This window comes from Adiantum capillus-veneris, chromosome 1 (genome assembly GCF_014529385.1).
Source record: "Adiantum capillus-veneris isolate H3 chromosome 1, ASM1452938v2, whole genome shotgun sequence".
Taxonomy (NCBI): Eukaryota; Viridiplantae; Streptophyta; class Polypodiopsida; order Polypodiales; family Pteridaceae; genus Adiantum; species Adiantum capillus-veneris.
In genome coordinates, this window is record NC_140931.1 from 97,648,266 (window position 1) to 97,663,498 (window position 15,233).

The window sequence follows — 15,233 nt, forward strand, 5'->3', positions numbered from 1 at the left end:
AAGCACTTTAGTTCGTAAGCACGACAAGCACCTTATTCTTGGGTAGGATTCTCACCTCAAGGTCAACCCTAGCTTGCCTAAGATCAAAGGATTTTTTAACACTAAATTTTGGAGGTCTTTAATGAAGCTAACTCTAGGGTCTTTAAGCTCCATTAGGTATCATTTCTCTTTAACAAACACCTCTCATTTGGACCCCTTTATCCTTCACCCCGTTGTGAGCGGGATGGAAACACACAGAATGCCTCTATAACGACCCGACACACACTCTTGGGATGATACACACACGCAAACTATGGGGCACCACTCGGCTTATACAATCCACCTGGCTGAGACAGGGAACACACCGATGGAGTGAGAGGAGAGAGACTATCCACTCGCCCACTCCACACAGAGACACACACACACACACCCAAAAAACTCAGCACAAAAGAGGGTAACTTATGATAATTAGATCCAAATGAGCTTGGGCCAACACCAAGGGGCAAATAGCTCACACAAAATGGGTAAAATATACCAGATACAATCACAAATTGGAGAAGAAGCTTCGCTCATAGGAGAAACTTACACAACCAAAATAGCAGAAAAAGAGTGAAGAATTTGGCAAAATGGACAGCGCCATCGCGTCCGGAACGGCCCAAAACCCCATTCTACAATGTCAAAGTGCTCAAATCCGACCTTGGATGAGCAGTTTACGGCCAAAACAGGCTCCAAAAACCCCAAAAACACACCTGCGGCTGTTCCTCCTCTCTTCTCCACGTTTTTTCTGGTCTTCTCTCAGTTTTTTCAGTTCCCACACTTAGCTTTATTAGTTGGGCACCCTTGGCCTTTTAGATGACCTCAAACGGACCCCGAACATGCCAAAAACTGACCTCGCAGTGCATAGTTGTCACCTTTTTGCATCATCCGCACACTTGGCACTCATTTTTTCCAAATAATGCATCCCACAACCACATGAAGTGGCCCCAAAAAGTGGTCCTCATGATGACCTTTCTGCATAAGTATCACAAGAAAACACCCACGTCGTGTCCATACTTCTCCGCGTGCAAGTATTGACCCCGTTCGACCTCCTGACGCCACTCGATGCCATCTGATGCACCTTCTTACCTCATGTCGTCGGCCCGTGGATAGCTTCCTCAAGAAATTTTACGCGCTACCAACTCCTCCTTATTGTAGAAAAAATACAGTGGTACTGGTAATAGTGAAAATCGATGCACTATGTACACCCTGTCCTTCCTGTACACATGTGGGTCCCACGTAACCACCTGGCTCTGAAAAATGGGCAATTCTTTATTTGATGCACCATGCATGTATATGTACATATGCGCAATTCCTTGCTCCAAAAAACTCCTGACACCGTGTTGAGACAGATCCATAAGCACATTTTTATATTCTAACTCTTGTTCTCATTTATTCTCCCACACTAAATGATCAGTTTAATATGAGAAAATCACTTGGGTTGGTTAGATATTAGATTTTATGACATTACCTCTCTCTTGAAATCATAGTCGTCGTCAACTATGAGGTAGAAGAGATAAAGTCTTAGTCATTAGTCTACGTTTCTTAGCAGGTAGAGGATCCCTTTTCACCCTACGACATCATTCTAGAATGGATGACTAGTCCATTTGGTGCTTGGGAGACGTAGCTACCGCAAGCATGTCTCATCTTTAGTCCATATCATACTCCCAAAGTAGAGTGACAAATTCTACTTGGTGTTTGAGTGACGTCGTTATCACAAACATGATTCTAAGCATGCATATTATTTAAATTTGTGCACAAAAGAGGATAAGTCTTATAAGACAAAAACATTGTTCATTTAGAAAGCATATACATTTGCTTACTCTAGTGTAGCATTGTAAGCATTGACAAGTTTCATAATATCCTTAAGTTGTATTCCTTGCATCCATCTAGCATCTTCAAAAATATAATTTTTGAAGTTAACAAGATGCCATTGGATAATGTTACCATTTCTTAGTACCTTGTCTTCGTGTCAAAGAATCAATTCGGGCTGCAACACCTCTTCTTGATCCTTGATCTTTGGTGGGTCCTCCATTATTGATTCTTTTGGTGACTCTCCTTTGTAAGGCTTGAGTAGGCTCACATGGTTAGCATTGTGAATGAGCCAATGGTTGGGTAACTTTAACTAATAAGCCATCTCACTGATTGGCTTAAATTTTTTTAAAGAAAGGAACATAGTATCTTTTTGCTAGTTTAGCATAATACTTTTGGTGGCTCGTAGGATTCTTGCCCGTAGTATGTCTTAGATGAGCCTTGATAAAATTTAGCAAGACCCAACATTTTTCTTAAAGGCTAAGGCTCTTTTGTGCTTATTAGCAGCAGCCCTTTTTGCCTTTGTTGTGAGATGAATATAACATTTTTAATCTTTGGAAAAGATTCTTGTAAGTCTTAGCTATATTCATCAGTAGCAATGAAGATCTTCCCATATACTTTAAGTAGTAAGGGACTTTTGGATATTTCCTCTTTATCCTCGAAAGGTACTTTCACCATAGAAGTATGCACAATGTCATTGTACGTATACTCTATAAGAGGTAGGTACTTCTCTCATTGAGAATGTTGATCTACTTTTATGACATAGGCTTTTAAAGATCAAGAATCATTAGATTAGTTATTTCACTTTGGTCATCCGTTTGTTGATAGGCCAAAAGAGAAATTTAATCTAATTCCTAGATTCTCAAAGAGACCCTTCCAGAAATTACTGATCATTCTAGGATCTTTGTCTGACACTATGGATGTTGGCAAGCCATGATACTTGAAAATTTGAGATTTGAAGAGGGGAACCGTTTGATGTGCATTAATAGTCTTTTTGATAGGCATAGGGTGTGTTTTCTTGCTAAGCTTGTTGACTAAAACAATCCAAGTTGCTTCCCTTGGTCAAATTTTGACTTTTGGCATACCATGCATTTTGAAACATACTCTTCATGGTATGTTTACTTTTCATGGTAGTTCAACATAAATACATTTTTACTCCTCGAAGAGTAGATTATGGAATCCTTCTTTGCCTCGTATAATGAGAAGCATGGACTCATACTTGACTTTATTATTGTATGGGTGAGTAACACATAGCCTATTGCCATTTGGAAGATAACCATCCTCCAAGGTAAATAGTTCTTTTTTTCCTTCCCTAATGCAAAGGTTGTAGTTACATACTTGAAGTCTTGGACAGTAGCACACCCATCTATCATAAAAGATAGATCATTGTGAGTTGCTATAGACACCACATTTACCCTTGGCTGTCGTGAAAGTGCATCGACCATTTGATTGTGCTTGTCAGCAATGTGAGCAATATGAAATTTAAATTGCGAAAGAAAATTTGTCCACCTCATTTGTTTATCAAAGAGCTTGGTTTGCATCATGAAGTTCTTGAGGCTTTGTGATCCATTTGTAGGATGAATGGAGCCCCCAAGAGATAGTGCTTCCATGTGTTTAGGACATGTAGAACAACTAAAAGCTCTTTTTCATATATGCCCAAGAACCGTTCATCGGCATTGAGCCTTCGGCTCTCATATGTTATGGCATGCCCTTCTTGAAGCAAAACTGCTCCAAGGCAATCACCACAAGCATCACATTGGACCTCAAATGGCTTTGAGAGATCCGAAAGTATAAGGATTGGTAGGGAGGTAAGCTTCTCTTTGAGCTTGTCAAAAGCACTTTGTTCTTAAGCAGTCCAAGAGTATTTAACGTTTTTCTTTGTTAAGTCATGCAATGGTCCTTCTATTTGAGAAAATTTTGCTATAAAGCATCTATACACATACCAATAAAGCTTCATAGCTTATGTAGCTTCCTTGGATTAGGCCATGCTTTTATTACCTCCAACTTTGATGGATCCATACGGATACCATCTTGAGAGATAATGTGACCTAAATATTGAATCTCTTGTAGAAAAAATTCACTTTTCTTTTTATTAATGAAAAGATTATTCTCTCTCACAACTTGAAAGATTACCTGGAGCTGTCACTTGTACTCCTCAAGAGAATTTGAGTGGCCTAAAGATTACCTGGAGCTGTCACTTGTACTCCTCAAGAGAATTTGAGTAGCCTGAAGATTTTTGTCCATCGTGAGTTTGAATGCGGCTGGAGCATTTGTCAAGCCAAAACTTGTAACTTATCAAATAGATCTTTTACTCATGGCACGAGATTTTTTTAATATTTATAATAGTGATCCTATTTAGTGCTTATAGTCGACACATATGTGACATGTGCCATCTTTCTTCTGCACTAAAAGTATTGATGAACACAATGGAGAGGAGATAGGCCTCACCATCCCTTTTTCCACCAATTCATGCACTTGCCTCATGATCTCCTCTTGTTCAGCTTGTGAAACTCAATAAGGAGGTTTGTTAGGCGGTGAGCTTCCTAGTAGAAGCTCTATTGCATGGTCATCATCCCCTAGTTTTGGAGGTAGCTCACTAGGGATATCATCAATGAAAACATCTTGTAATCCATTTAGGAAATTAGAAAACTCTAATTCCTCTTGATTCCCTTTATTGCTACTTGTGAAAACATTAGAATCATTTACAGATTCTCTAACAAAAATCATATACGCAAAAATAGAGCTTTTCATTGACTTATCAAAAGCAAGCGTATTTACCAGGGATATGGTGTTCCCCGACTCATTAGCATCTATGTACATGCTCTTTTCCCTGTAGATGAAGTAGATTCTCCTTTCAAGGAACTTCATGTCAGCCATGCGGTTGAACCATGGTGCCCCTAGGATAGCATCCTCATGTTGGAGAGGAGAGCTGAAAAAGTCTTCTTTGTCGACGTAGCTTTGAACAAGAAGCCTCAACTTCCCAATCAAAGGAGAAATGGAGGCTTTTTGCCCCTTGAAAGATACATCGGCAGTTACAGTATCTCCCATCGCAAAAGCTTGAATGCCCAACTTAGTGGCCAACTCCATTGATATGAAGTTGTGAGTAGAGCCAGGGTCAAAGAGAATAAGGGCATCATGCTCCCTTACTTTTCCCCAACCATAGGAGAGGGATAAGCGTTTGCAATGAGTATCCTCTTTTTGAGCTTCAACCATGGAAGTTCTAGGAGTTTCACTGCGTACATTTCTTTTGCGGCAAGAATGATAACCATGTCCTTGCTCCCCACACTTAAAGCATTTATGGTCTTTACAAAAGGCCTCTAATTCTTTGGGAGAGAGCTTATTTTCACCTTTGTAAGCTCCTTTCTCCTTGGCCTTATTGTTGTTGGTGTTGGTGTTTCCTTGGGAAGAGTTTTGAGCATTGCTCTTTTCTTATTGATCCTTGAAGCAACCATAGTGTGGTGGATGACTTCGGTGATAGTGCTAGGCCGTTGTGAGTTGACAAACTCGACCATTTCTTCAGGTAATCTTGCACAAACTTGTTGCTTTTGTTTAGAAAAGTCTATCCTTTGAAATACCATAGCTTTGACATGTAAATCCCAATTGTCAAGGGATAGCTCCTTTTGGACTTCCTATGGCTCAATAATGGTAAAGCCGTAGGAAAGACCCCATTATTAAGACCAAAGCTCCCAAGGTGTGCACCATGTCCCACATACTGGGCTCAACAAAACTGATAATAGATCTTAGTCCCACTTATCCCAATATAATTAACAAAATCAAACATTAATAGGCTACTTAAGAACCTCTCTTCTTAAGCAAGAAAAGAGAAGCCAAATGCTCCGACACCAATGTAATGGAAATGGCCTATGAACTTTGAGAAAGAAAAATTAGGAGAATTAGAGTGAGCATTTTTATGAGATTACTTTGAGAACATAGAGGGTGAACTTAATTGATGGTAGCAACATAAATATAGTACTTAATTAACTTGGCATGAACAATACTTTTGCAAGAGAGAGAGAGTATTAGAGAACATGATAGTAGTTGAGGACCGGATTTACTTGGAGCCGGTCCCCCCTCCAAAAGGCGTTTGTATTATAGATTCTCCCATCAAGAGAGTTTTGATACAATACCATCTTTGTATTCCATCGTGACCTAGGTGATGCAATGAATATGGAAAGCTTAATGCATCACAAGCATAACATAAACTTTGCAAAAAGCATTAGCTATCCCAAGCCTCAATCCCAAGGTCTCAAACACCTTCGAAGGTGGAGAGAGCTAGCAGGGAATGAGGGTAGGGAAGAGGAAGAAGAATCATCCATAGGAGAAAGAAATAGTTCCTCACTTATCATCACTCTTCTTTCTTAGCATACCATAATGGCATAGTAATGAAGATGGAGAAGATGAAAAACTTAAGCATCGAAGCATGGCTCTTGGTTGGATTTGCATTCCATAGCCAGGAGTGTTGGTGTAGGCTCTCAACTTCTCAACAAGCTTGGAGAAGGAGATGGAGCTCTTGCACTTTGCACTCCACACAATGAGAGTATGTCTGTGTGTGTGGCAGAGTATACCCCCTCTCATGCTTGGTCCACACCTCCCTCCCTCTCTCTCTCTCTCTCTCTCTCTCTCGTATTATTTAATTATATCATTTGGACATGTGTCCTCTTTTTCCTCTTTGAGAGAAAGAGCTTAATTATTTATTTTTATGCATCTAAATTCTCATTGGATCCTTTAAAGCCTATCCAATAGGATTCAAGGACATCATGAGGGCCACATGTGGAGGATCTTGACATGTGCCTTCTATGCTTCTTAAGATATCATGTTTGAATTGAACACTTCAAGCACCTAGTCATTTAAGCATTGAAACAGTTTATGCCTCTTGAGAGTTTATGTTTGAATTGAACAATTCAAGAACCTTAGTCATTTAAGTATGAGAAGCACCTCAAGCTTGGAAAAGGTTCCCACAAACACTTCAAGCACTTTAGTTAACAAGCACGACAAGCAACTAATGCTTGGGTAGGATTCCCAACACCTCAAGGTCAGTCCTAGCTTGCCTAAGGTCAAAGGACATTTAAACACTAACTTTTGGAGGTCTTTAAGCAAGCTAACCCTAGGGTATTTAAGTTCCATTAGGTAGCATTGCTCTTTAACATACCATCTCTCATTTGGACCCCTTTAACCATGGCCCCATGTTGAGACAGATCCATAAGCACATTTCTATATTCTAACGCTTGTTCTTGTTTATTCTCCCACATTAAATGATCAGGTTAATATGAGAAAATAATTTGGGTTGGTTAGATATTAGATTTTATGACATCGAGGACAAGAACAAGAAGAAATTGACTGCCTCTCAAACTCACCTTAGCATATGCAGTACTTGTTGGAGTAGGTAGTGATTGGATATGTAAAAAGCAAAAGTGTGAAATCACTATCTTCTAGAGCTATCTCTACTATAATTTTGTATTATGTTCACATGCAATTCCCTACAAATCCAGTCATCCCTCAGACTGTTAATGTGGTACTTTCACAAAAATAAAAATGAGACTTGGAACTTAATGTTTTCCTATCACAAAGTTCTCAGCATGTCTACCAGTCTTGCAATGTTGGCATCAGGATGGACAGCCCAAAGTATACCAGAGTTTATTAAAATTATGCTTGTGTTGACCAAAACGAGAGAGAGAGAGAGAGAGAGAGAGAGAGAGAGAGAGAGAGAGAGAGAGTGTTCACATATCTTGATTTTATGTGCAAATTCCTCGGTTGAACATGAAAAATCCGAGTTTTTACATGTGCACAATATGCCTATGTATGAGTAGCTACATACAAAATCTCCTCAGTCCCCTACATGAAGCTTAGATGGTCTACTTTATCTTGGCATTTTTGAGGAGCAATTGTGCAATACCACTACACCCATTGAACCTTGTGTTCGAGGAGATGATCAAAGTACTTTTTAATTGAAGTCAACAATTTGTCAAGTGAAGTGGACTATTTAGGTTTTTCGCTTAGGTTGTCTCATCGTTGGCAGGCCACATGCTTTCATTGCTTATTTTAGATATTTCCCTATGTGTTGCTTGAGGCACTATCTAACTATTGAAAATTACACTACGTATTTTTATCATGAAAAATTTCAACATACGTGCTCTAGATCTTTTTGCAACTGAGGCAGTTGCCTCTAGAGCTTGAGTTTGGAGAGTTGAATAGAATTGCAGTTGTTTGGAGATTCAAGGATTGTTGTTGCATTATTTGTTGTTGTTGTTTGGAGAGTCTAGAACGAGTGTCAGTACCGGACCTTTTGTTTGGCTAGCGGATGGAAGTTTGAGGTTGAAGGAGCGAGGAGCAAGAGGAGAGCACAAAAGAAACAACGAGAGGAGATCGTTGTAGCATGATGGAAGGAAGAGGCATGGGGTGTAAGTACCTCCCTCATACGCACATTAATGACGCCTCCCACCCCACTCTCATGCAAATCAAGAGTGTAGCCAATAGCTCATATAAAGCCCATGAGGTGGAGGTTGTCCACCAGGTGGCTAGGTACTTGAGGTGTTTTAGCAATAGTCCTCATTTCAAAGCAAGAGGGGTCAGTGGCATCATTCCTAATTCTCTTGGAGGCAATGCTTGAAGGCAAGTGCTCATGATTGGTCCATCGCGAGACAAGTGTGTGTGAGGAAGGGGATGATCACTACATCTCCACCGTTGTGCTTGCTCCAATGGAAAGGACATGTTGTTTTGTGCCACCATCAAATTCCCTTTTTTGGCCTGCCCAAAGGGCTAAGGTCACAGTGATGTGTTCCCTTTTTCCTAATGAAAAATGAGAGGTTGTTTTAAAAAAGTAGACATTTTTTTGATTGGTTGGTTGCCAAGCAGACACTCATTATAAAGATAGAGCTTTGCAGACAGTCATTAAAAGACGATGGTCTCTAAAATTTTTTATTGGTTTTAGGTGATTGTGGGCACTGCGCATTGTTGAGGTCTTTATTATGTGCTCGTTTTCAAAAATGCTTTGAGAAGAGAGAAGACAACACGTCCGAGTTGTGGTCCTGGAACTTTGGGGTGGGAAACACACACAGACACAGATTTTTGGAGTCCCAATGGAGAGCAAGCCCGCCTCCCGAGTCCCTCCCTTCTGTGTGTGTGTGTGTGGTATGCAGAGGAAGTGTTCAATGCAGTGAGGAGCCTGTCCCTCTTTGAGTGTGTGTGTGTGTGTGTGTGTATGTGTGTATGTGTGCGCGATGCAGCATGTGTGTGTGTGTGTGTGTATGTGTGCGCGATGCAGCATGCTGTAGATGCGACAACAAGAGTACAAGAGGGAAGGGGAGTCTGGGACGTGCATCGGGGTGCTCATTTGTGCAGGAGAGACCCAACATCAACAATCTCACCATCTCTATTTCATCAAAATTCCGTTCGAGTCGAACATCCGCTGCCCGCAACAATTCTCCCTGTTCATACAAATCCCGTGCCCACACATCTAGATACCGCCTAGTACTATATGCACTAGCATGGATTTCTAATACCATGACTCCAAAGCTGAAGATATCCGATGCTGTTGACGCATTGCTTCCCCCTTCCACAATCTCTGGTGCCACATAACCCATGGTGTCAGCTCCAATCACGCCTTTCCCAAAGGACTGCCCCTCTTCCAACAACACTACTATTAGGCCACAATATCCAAAGCGTGCATTCCATTCAGAATCGAGCAGGATATTTCCTATTCTCACTTATCGATGCATTATCTTCAGCTCCTCATGAAGATACTTTAGAGTGACTCAGATTGCACAACACGAGTTAGCAAAAATTAACTTGTTCACGGTGAGTGAAAATTTGTTGTTGAAGTAAACCTAATTGGCAGTAACAACCTCACAGCCCAGCTCCTCAAGAAGGTTTTGTTTTTTGCTTTTGCCTTCTCACAGAGTCGTAGTGTTGCCCTATGCAGCAATCCTCTCTCTCTCTCTCTCTCTCTCTCTCTCTCTCTCTCTCTCTCTCTCTCTCTATTTTCCTAATACATGGTAAGTTTGATGCTCATTACTAGCACGATGCCCACCACAAAGCCAATTGAGTTGATGTAGTCTAGCTAGCAACGATGAATGCTCATGTTTTACATACTCCCACTTTTGTACGTCGACGAGGATTTACCATGCAGGATTGCGAACAAGATGTAATATAATATATAATAGAAGAGGAACCATCTTGGAAAGGGACGAGATTAGTTGAGAGCTAGCCTTGAATAAAAGAGGTTAACTAGGACAAAGATTTGGCTACATCTACTTTAATCTTCACAAAAACAAGCATGGTAGGAACCAATTGAATGTTGCCTTTGTTAGTGTTTTTTGATTTGCAGTTTATGAGGGGCCCTTATGACTTGCTTCATCTCCATGTTGCTCACTTTGCATGTCATGGCACAATAATTGTCATTGGCAAGCCTCGCAATTTTATCCCTTGTTTTAATTCAATTCCAGTTTATGAAAAAAACAATCCTTCACATGCAAAAGTCAAATGCATGCCTTATTCATTCCTCCACTGAAGGCTTCTTTCAAAAAGCCAAGAAGAATATTAATTTTGCCATGTGTCCCTATTCCATCAAATTTAAGTGCTCCCCACACTAGAGGGGATAATTGTAAGATAAAGGTGATGTGACTCTTGTGTGTTTGGCCAATCTCACACACCCACATGTGAAAGAGGAGGGAGGTAACTCTTGCAAATCCAACTATCAACTCAAACACAAGAAGATTTGGAAATTTTCTCATGTAAGAAAACGGAGTCTTTTTTCGTGTTTTTCATACAATGCATAACATCATGAGCTTTTGCTCGAGAGGCACCGCATACCTAGCTAGTTACGATTGGGGGCAGGGGACCCCCCGGCCCCCCCACCGGGCCGGCGGTCCCCTGCCCCCAATCGTACCTAGCTAGGTATGCCATGCCTCCCTCACAAAAGCTCAGGATGTTGAGGTAAGTCAAAATGTGGGAATTATTGTGAGAATTTGTTCAAAACTTCTTGTGAAAGAGGGACAGTAAGTCGTAAGTGAAGGGTGGAGGGGGTATAAACAATTAGGACTCCTTGTGTGGGTGCCCTCTCAATCCAATGGTCCACAAATGCTCCCACGGGTTCTTGGTCTCTAGTAACTTCTAAGGCCTTTTATATGCCAAAAATGCAACAATTACAAAGCTCATAAATATCAAAGGTATGTTTTACAAATCACTTACTTTTCTGTGTAAAGAGTTGATAGCTTTCTTTAATGTGCAACGTGAGTATTAGAAAGTCCATGGACGGAGAAAGTGGTTCTATGTCCTCGACAACGTCTACATAGGTGAGAAAAAGATGCATAACTTTATTTGAGAACTAGAATATGAGAAGGCATGATCCTCCCAAGATTGACTTTATTTGGCCCAAAGGTATCTTGACCATTGAAGATATTATGCTCAAAAGACCTACTTCAATATCCATGACGTGTACATGATGCATAACCTACTTCAATATCTTTACGTGTACTTGAGCTGGTGTTTTAATTTGACAAATATGTTTTTTTTTAAAATCGAAAAGGTTTTTTTGGTCTATTACGAAGGTCTGTTGAAGTTAAACAAGTGAAAGGGTCACGGTGGCAGAAAGTGATAAAGTTATTAGGTTTTGGAATCGGTGTTTGGGAAAGGATTGCTTTAGCTTAAACTTGAGCTGGTTGAAAATCGAAACTAGCCGAACGATGATAAAGGGAAGTAAAACGATGAAATATGTGAGAAAATAGTTCAAAAATCTTACAAATTTATGCTAATATTTTCAATTCGCTTTTTTGTGATGAGGAGAAAATTCGGCTAACGATCGCTTAATAAAAGAGACTTTTTTGAATATTGATTAGAATTGATTTGTAGAATGTAAGAAAAGTCAAGCCATGCGACGCTGTGAAATGAAATGTGAAATAAAAAGAATTCATCAGTGTGTGTGTGCGCGCACATGTCTATACATCACTAAAAACATTTAAATTATGCCTATCTAAACACTCCTCTCAGGCTTCTTTTAGAAAGCCAAAAAGGGGAATGAAAGTTATAGAAAGTGATCCTAAATGATGATGCATACAATCACATGTCATTTTTGTTGTGTTTTAAATATAAAATTATGATGTCCATTACAACAAAGGTTCCACTTAAACAACAAGGTAAAAGGCTCACGTTAGCACTTAAAAACTAAATAAAATGAAAATAGTAAAATAAAATATCCAACAAAACAAAAGAATATTGCAATGTTTTGATTAAAAAAAGTCGTTCTAATAAACATAGGATATAATAAATAATTTAATAAAATAGACCTTGATAAGATCTTTAAAGGAATTTTTCACAAATTAAAATATCAAAGACTTTTCATTCAGTCAATACTTCACATTGTGGGATCTAACTCAAATGAATGGACTCCTTAATCCCTTGTTCTCTAAGGTCTTTTTGAGTAGGCAAAAAAAAGAAGAAGGTGACATTTACAAAATGGACACAGTAGCAAGTAGCACCCCTTACAATGAATGTGATCTGCTCAGATCAAGGTTTATTTTGTTCAGTCGTTTTTGGATATTCTCTTCGTATACAAGTAAAAATATGATTTGCCCTTTAAAACTACACTAAAACACCAAATAACCTATGAGATCTCTTGATTTTTTTTTTTTTGGCAAAACTCACAATCGTGAGTGAATTGTATTATAACCATCGAAAGAAATACAGAATGGCCTCAAGCTCAAACCGAGCCTTGAGGTTCGGAAGATAACAAACTGAATGCCTTTACAACACATTTGAGCTAACCTTCTAGGCTTTACCTTATGGGTGCCAACATGGCTTTGATAGTCCTACACTAATCACTCAAGTCTTGTTTGCATCCAATCATGCACATCATTACTCTGCTCTCTTGTATAATCTCCGAGAAGCTTGCTACAACCATTTCTCCTTCTAACACCCGACGGTTCCTCGCTTGCCATAACTGATGGAAGAAGCAATACCTAACTATTTGAGTGCATACAAGAAGAGCAGGACTTCCCAACCTCTTGCCACCAAGGAACAAATCAGACTTGCAGAACCTAATTTGCCATGTCCTCTGGATCCACTTGCAGATTTTTCCTGATAATCCTCTAATTGCTTGACATTTCGTGAATAGGTGGATCAGATCTTCTCCTACAACCTGAGCAACGATCAGACCCAATTCCTCTTTCTCTAATCTTTACACCTGTTGGCAACGCACCCCACAACACCTTCCACAAGAAGACCTTCATGAACAGGGGCAATTTTTGCTTTCAGATGTTCTCTATAATTACCTTCCACCGATCTTACGACCATTGTCTCTTCCATACTTTATTCAGGGGGCTAAACCAATTTTCCCCGTAAATAAGTGCATGGTAGATGCCTTTAGTTCGGGGTTTCCAAAACAGGCTACTACCGGGCCATCTCCAAGCATTCCACTCAAACTTGGATTCACAGATTGGCATAACCACATTATCAAGTTCCTTTATCACTCTGTTTACAAGCAATATCTCAAAGCCATTCAGTTGATACTGAATTGCTAGAGAGTTAATGGTTTTCCAACACTTATTGTTTCCGTTCCAAAAGTGCTCAAGCCGATTTAGACCCTTATTATTCACTTTCCTGGCCATTTCTATCCAGAAGGGGCTTTGAGGTGGCCCCAAAACTTTAGAGAGCCAAGGGAACCAATGTAGGGAGGAATTTTTGAAGTATCTGGTAGCTTCCCCCCATTCCAAGACTTGAGCTGCTCTTTTGCACTTCTTCATTAGTTCACGTGATAGGCCACCCAGCCTTATGTAGGACCACATCGGGGATAAAAGTTTGTCATGCATCAGAAACCCTTTCCACTTTCCACCATTTGATCCCAATGTTGCTCCATCTAACATGTCCTTGGACATGATAGCCCAAGCTTGGTCCTGTTTATCCATTGAGACCATAAATTTGGTGCAAAGTGCCTCAGCATGAGTTACTGGGTTAAGGATTCCGAGACCGCCTTGGTCCACTGGTCGAGCGACGGTTTCCCATTTTGCCCATTGCCATGGTCTAGAGGTTTTCGTGTTGTTCTTCCAAAGAAATCTTTTTATGGGTTTTAAGAATTCTTTCCAGTTGCACTTAGCCATCTTGAGCAAGGGACTGAGGAAAGCAATAAACGGGAGCATAATTGCATTTATCACTTTAATCCGGCTTGGAAATGGAAGCAGAACATACTCCCACCTTCTCATCTTTGTAGTGATTTTCTCAAGCACCCATTGAAATCTTTGTTTGTGGGTAACATCCACCCCCACGGGGGCTCCCAAGTGCCTGAAGATACACCCTTTTGAGATAATCTCACTTGTCCAGACTGATGGATCGAAAGAGTCGTTTTCTGACAGGGAGATAAGCCTTGACTTCTCTATGTTGCACTTGGAACCCAAGGCCACGAAAAATGTTTGCACAATCTCTAAAGCTCTCCAGACATTCTGGGGGCATGCTTTCAAAAAGAGGAGCGAGTCATCTACAAACATTTTGACTAGGAGCTGGTCATTGCCTGGTATGGTCAAGCCTTGAATCTCCCCTCGCGCAGCACTAGCTTCGAGCATCATGATGAGAGGATGTGACCCGATGGCAAAATGCAAGGGAGCCAGGGGGCAACCCTGCTTAATGGACCCTTTAACCTCAAAGAAGCCCACAATTCTGTCATTGAACAGTAGTTCTAACTGGCCACCAATGCCCAGTGTGCGGATGAGGCGACAAAGGCGAGGCCCAAAGCCAAGAGCTTCCATGACGTCTTCAATATATGACCATGTTATCCTATCATAAGCCTTGTCAAGGTCAAGCTGTATCAAACTGCACTCTTGCTTAGTGAAGGCTGCGTAATCAATGCCCACCATTGCTACCAAGATGTTGTCATAAATGGATCTCCCTTTAATGAACCCGTGTTGATGAGGAGGGATGATCCGGTTCAGGAGGGAGGCAAGTCTTATAGCTACCACCTTGGCAATGATTTTGTAGGTTACTGACATCATAGTAATAGGTCGCTCATGCTTTACTTGAGAGCAGCATACCTGTTCTTAATCTCTTGATCCTAATGAGCAAGGGTGCTCGCCAAAAACCAACCTTGGATACTCTGTCCATAAGCACATGATGCATACGACACAGAGTTATTGATGCTTTATGGTGAGCTACTTAGTTTAATATCGCTTTTAGTTTTTTATTGAGCCTCAATGCTCTATGCACATGGAAGGATTTCATAAATCTTCATTGCCTTGTAGAGAAATGAGGCACATCCAATTCTTATAGCTGGAGTGAGTTTGTAATACATACTCCAAAGGAGACTATGTATATGCTTTCTTTGTGTCAACTTCAAAAGGATGGAGAGCCACCACAAGAAGATTTAGCAATTTTTTCATGTAGGAAAACGGAGTCTTTTTCAGTGTTTTTCATACGATGCATAACAT